Source organism: Centrocercus urophasianus, unplaced genomic scaffold (assembly GCF_019232065.1).
Source record: "Centrocercus urophasianus isolate 14NV4802_14NV808 unplaced genomic scaffold, USGS_Curo_1.0 seq_23, whole genome shotgun sequence".
NCBI classification, from domain to species: domain Eukaryota; kingdom Metazoa; phylum Chordata; class Aves; order Galliformes; family Phasianidae; genus Centrocercus; species Centrocercus urophasianus.
The window spans coordinates 18,203,500-18,209,811 of NW_024884789.1; positions in this window are offsets into that span (position 1 = coordinate 18,203,500).

Below are 6,312 nucleotides of genomic sequence, written 5' to 3' on the forward strand. Positions count from 1 at the left end.
TCAGCCACATGGCCACAAAGCATTTTGCTGGGAATCTACCTGGCTCAGTTCAAGCTCCTCTGGTTAGCTGTTCTCCTTGTCATACACGCTGCCTAGCCTAGAGGCAGCACACCCTCACAGGAGCTACAGTTGCCTCAGAACTACAAAGGAAAATGAATTTAATGCTCACAGTGTCTCAGTAGTATCTGCATGGTAGCGTAAGTCAGAACAGACATCAAACAGTATTTACAATAGCACAGATTTTTTTGTTCTGGATTTCTGTGATTGAGTTACTATTATTCCTAGTGCATAAGAAACTACTTGCTTTGAAATTTGTTCAACCCACTCCCCATATAATCAGTCTCACCTCCCTTTTGCTCCTCTGCCTCCTTTTTGTTTCATAGAACATTTTCTGAGTGTTTCACATGCACATCACTTTACTCAGCCACGTTTCTTCTGGAGAAGCTTCAACTTCTCCATGTGTTGCCTGCCCTCCTCTGCCAATTAAGACCACAGACAATCACTATCATTGGACCACCTTACACCCTTACACACCCTCCACACCTTACGCAGAAGGAAAATACCACCACAACTTCGTTAAAGCAAGTATACTGTTGCTAAAACCTCTGCAGACAGACCTGTAGAAGACAGTTTTGCTAGACACCACTGTTTGTGAGCTGTGTCGGTTAATATATATGGCACGGGGATCATAAGAGTAGTTTACAATATGAACTATGAAATATACAAATAGTGTTGGCAGTCTCACTGGTGAAATTTTCCAACAGCTGCCTCTCAGTAGAGCAATACACAAATTTATTGCAAAACACGAATCGGGGCTTCAGTTTGAGTGCTAGACTGTGCCTAGCTCAGAACAGCACAGAAGGCACACTGCATCAGTCAGCACATCGCCCGCCCGTCAGAATGCAGAGCCACTCTGCTGCAGCCCTCCTGTCCCTTGAGCTGCAGCACAGCCTGTGCCACACTTTACCCAACGCAATTCTACCACAGCTGTGATTAGAAGACACACTTTGCTGGTAAAACTGCACGGCTCTCAGCTACAGATCGTGCCTCTTCTCTCACGCTCACAGAACTGTGACCCAAGTGTGCCCTACCCATTGGCAAAGCAACCTCAGCACGCCCTCGCGTACAGCTCTGCAAGTAAGCAGAACTAAGGACAGCAAACACTTGGTTCCTCTGTTCTAGTCTATCCAGGTGTGCCTACAGCCTTCTCCACAGTCCTCCACCACAGCGAGAGCTTAAATTAAAGCCTAAAGGGTTGCAAATGAAAGGCATCACAGAGATCCAATTTTTAGGAATTTTCTTGAATGGTAACAGAAGCAAGTGATCCATTTGAGATGTATAATTCTGCTGATGGGGTGGTGCTACTCCCATCTGGTAGAGGTACGTGCTGATAACATTGTTTAGCAGCAGTCTGTGCCCTCACTGCTGCAATGCTAGAGAGCCACCAAACCTTTAAAACCAACTCACTCTCAGTGACACCAACATGACAGGAACAGAGTTTGTAGTGTATATAATAAAGAATGCAAAGTATGCTTAATGAGATACAATCCACACAACGCTCCCCAGTTGCTATGTAAATTGGATGGATCTAGTGGACTGAAGAATATTTCATGAGCTTTGTTTTCAGATACCCTTTCCCAAGATAAGATTGGGCATCTGTCATTCATCTTTTACCTCGCCGAAGAAGTTGGAATAGAAGAAAGCACTTAAAGCATTGCTTTATCCTGCTCATATCAGAAGTAGATCCAAAGAATTGCTTTATCCTGCTCATATCAGAAGTAGATCCATCCTTTCTTCTGGGTCATTATACAATGTCAGCACCCAACAGATCTTGCAGGACTGTTTACAGAGCGAAACCTGTCAGATAAAGAGGTGTTTAGCTGGCCTGTTGTTCTGCAGCTCTCAACAACTGGCAGCCCTGCTCGCAGCCAGATCTGCTGCAGGGAGGGGGCCGAAGCACTGCCAGGCAGGGCAAGCAGCTGATGCCAGGCCCCAAAGCAAAGCCAGCACACGGACTGCATTTACAAGTAGGGACTTCAGACTCAGCTCAATTTCACACTCAGAAGCTAACACAACACGCTCATCATTCACATCTGTCCACCTTTGAAAAGGAAACCTCTCCCACCTGACTCCCCTTCTTTTTGCTGTTCTAATTGACTAGCCTTCTCTATTTTCCCCTAAGCTATCATCCCACATGCTAATACTTTCCAGGTTTCCTAACTTCCCCCTTACTTCCAGAAGACCCTTTTCCAGTTGGTGCTGCTGCACCAACTTGCAGTCTCACCAGAACAAGAACAGAATCAGAGAACCATTAGTGCAGGAACAGACTAGGATCATCTAGTCCAGTCATCAGCCCACCCCCCCCATGCCCAGTAAACACATCCCTGAGTGCCACATCTCCACATTTCTTGAACGCCTGCAGGGACAGTGACTCCATCACCTCCCTAGACAGTTTGTGCCACTGCAGTACCACTCCTTCAGAGAAGTTTCACCTAATAGTCCAACTTGAACCTCCCCTGGCACAACTTGAGGCCATTCCTTCTCATACTGCAGCTACTTGGGAGGAGAGGCTGACCTCCACCTCCCTCAATTTCTGATGATCTGAATCATTTCCTCCAGTAACAGGGCAATACTTCCTGTGCACAGGCTGCCACTGCCAAGAACTCAAATTGCTCAGGGTATTCACCCGCACTCTTGGTGGTTCACTTTTGCTCCAGCTCTAGGGCCTTCTGCTGGAAAGCAGGCTCGTCACCACAGGGTGTGAGCAATCAGCACTGCAAATCCCAGCAATTTGGCTCAAACTGAAAGCAGCACATCATTTCGGATCTGGATGTTCCCAGCTCCAGCCCTGATGCATCAGCCAAGATGGAAGCTGTTCCACCCCCCACTGCTGAGTTCAAGAAAAGATGGCGAGGCCTCCAAATCAGACAGATTTATAATCATGAGGCGGAGCAGGAAGAAAAATTCTCTGCACAGAAAGATTGCTTCTGCAACAGCGAGGCTCTTATGTGGTGGCTCAGATCCTGCAGAACACCCAAACAACTGGCATCTGACAGCTTCACACTAGCATTTCTTCTAAACTCTAATCCTGGGTACAGACAATGCTTGTCCTAATTAAGTAATTTAAATGGGGACTTGCATCTTTCCTGTGCGACTCTAGTTCTGAAGCACTGCACTACTGATGAGTGTTTTGCAACTGCCAAGACATGAAAGCGTGTTTGTTATTAACACATCACTATATAATTAGGGGACTTAGCAGGGGGCTGGGTATTCTCATGTTCTTTTTCCTCTGGCACTGACATTGCTAGATGAAAGTCTCTAGGTACCCGTTAGGTGACAAGTGAAAATTAGTTCTGTGGCCAAAACCAAGCAATTTGGCACAATTTAGGAGAGAGATGGCATTTTCTGCTCAAAAAGGCCCCAGAATTGGAACAGCGGGAGGTGTTACAGATCAAGATCGAGATGCGGTGGCCAAGCTGAGCGTGTGTTATGGAGCAGAGAAGCAGTGGGTGCTCAAGTCCAGGACTGAGATATGCTGGCAGAGCTGAGATGGGGAATGCTGCCCAATTTCTGAGCATAGCACAGAGTCTGTATTTTAATTGGAGTTCCTCTGCTCATCTGCGTGGCTCAGTGCAAAATTTCTTCTGAATTTTCCAGGCCACTACTAGGACCCACCCAAAAAGCCTATTTTCCACTTTTTCCCACTCCTCTAGCAGCAAGCAATCGTGCTCATGTACTCTGTTACTGGCTCCCACTAAATGTCACAGGTCAAGCACCAGAAACATCCACAGTAATTCCATGAGTTTGCACAGATATATGGTCGCTGCTCTAATGAGTTTCAAACTCAGATTAAACAAGGCCTGCAATCAAAGAGAGGAGGGTGTGGGATTTCAGGGGAAGGCTTGATCTCAGAGAACACGCAGACAACACCTGAATAATTGACTTCAGGAAGCCAAGGGAGCGCAGAGACGCTGTAATGTGATGGGAGTGCTGGCTGCCACAGGAGGCAACAGCACTGCAGCCATCTGCAATGCAAATCCTGCCTTGAGCACTACCTAATGTTTATTAGGTGCAGCTAAAGATTCAATCCCAGGCACTAAAGATATGCATGACCGATCCCACCAACAATAAAGGAATTCATCGTTTGAGAAAAACTCCTTCCCGCATTGTGCGCACGCCTACAGTTTAAGCTGGCCAAAGTAGGTCAAAAGGAATGACTCTATTTAAATATGTAAATTCAACTTAATAAGGAGTAAAAACAATTGCTTGTGAGTTCAAGCTACAAAAAACACTTCTCCACGGTTCCTTTGGGAACCCAAAGCTCTGGCTTTCGCCCCTCCCTGTTATTCCTCTGCTTGCCTATCCTCATCCCCTTTCCTCTCACTTCCTGCCTAATAGGATTCTGGCAAACCCCCATGTCTCAAAACTGAGCCTGTGATCAGAAAAGCAAACTCAGTAAGGTCATTAAGAAGCTCATGCATAAAGGTTTGCGAGCACTGAGTGGCTGCTGAGAGCACATGCTCCGTGTGCAACTCTCCATAGCTAATTTTCAAAAGAAGCATTTGCCTGCTTGTTTGTCTGCCTCCTGCAGACAAAGTTCCCCCCTCCTCACTTTCTTTTTTTTCTTCCTTTTGCTAAAGGGAACAAATTCAGTTTCCAGTAACTGAAAACTGATTAAAACTGCCTTTGTTGTACACCCCCTCCAAGCCACAAGCAGCTCATACCACAAAACTGTGTCAAGAAAAGGAATTCTTACACAAAGGACTTCATATAACCAGGAAGAAGAAATGCAGAATAACTGTAGAGGTGACATTTTAACTCTGTTTTGAAATCTCCCAACTCTTCCTGTATTAGGAAGTATTCCAGCAAAAGTTCTTAAAATCATTCTGTCACACCTTTAAAATAATACACAGACCTAAATGAGAGATAATTAAACAGGAATTTAATTAATACTTTTCTACTCAATTCCGTGTCACTGCATGAATCCAGCAGCCCTGCGCCCCTCCCCATCACCTCTAATTGAAGTCTGTGGGATGGTGGGCAGCTCGAGGGACGAGACATAGGGTGCTGCATTTTGGTTGGGAGCTGACAGTTTCACCTCTAAATTACCTTTTCCAGGCAAATCTAGATCTGCACTAGGTTAAAACAAGTATGCATCAAAACTGCTTGTTAGCTCTGTGACTGAACAGGTTCAGTAAGGGAACTTTTCTTCTTGCTGTCTTGCAGGAGTCAAGATCATAAAACAGATCTTTCAATTACCTTTGCAGCCTCTTTCAAGTTCACTAACAACACTGGTCACGGAGCCAGAATATCAGCAGTTTGTGGAGACCGAGTAGCAGTGGTTCCTCCCAGGCAGGTTTAATGTGGAAACTGGACCTGTTCTGGGAATAAAAAAAGACAACTTGAGTCTTCAGAGCAGCAATACAGAACACAGCATTAGCATCAGATGAAAAACTAATCACCCCAAATTGGAATCAAGGCTAATTCCCTGACATACTACACTACTGGATGGGTTATCTGCTCACTGTCCAACCCTCTGGTGGCACAGCACTAATCACGGAGTCCCTGAGCTGTGTCAGCACTGCAGGTGCCTTATGGGCACTCTAATTATGATGTTCTGCGACAAGGCTATAAATACACAGGCTCCCACAGGTGAAGACCTGATTGCACTGAGCAGCTAGGGGCTCCTGTGGTGTTGGCTGTGTCCTCCAGCAGCACAGCATTAACCAAGAGCTGCACCTGGGGAGCCCAGGGGCACGGCAGCAAGATTTCATGGTGCATACAGCAGCAGGAAAAGGGCCAAAGGGAAAAAGGGTAAACTAGTTAAATGGAAAGTCCTACCAAAAGAACCCCAAAAGCCTTCTGCCGCTCCATCTCCTTTACTGTTTGTTTTGTCAGAGTTCGAGAAAGTGACAGCCATTCACAACACGGAGCTGAGTGTGGGAATTATCAGCCCTCAGCCAACGCAGCTGTCAAACTCCCGCACGTTTCGTCGCAGGCTCACAGCTGACGCTCCTGCCGCTCCAGCAGCCCGGCTCCCCTCGCTCCCCTCACAGCCCCGCTTCCAAGGCGGGCAGCTGTCCGTGCGGAGCTCGGGCAGAGCTGGGGCTGGGGGCTGAGATCGTGAGCTGCGTTACTGAGGAAAAGGCTGAAGAACACGGAGCAGAAATACGGCCCGTGAGCCCATAGAGGTGGAGGGTAGCGAGGGACGGAGGAGAAAGGGCGGCCTGAGGGAGGCAAAAACGAGCGCAGCTCCATCCTGAGGACCGAGCCCTGATGGAGGCACCGGGACAGCGCTCCCTGGACGTTCCT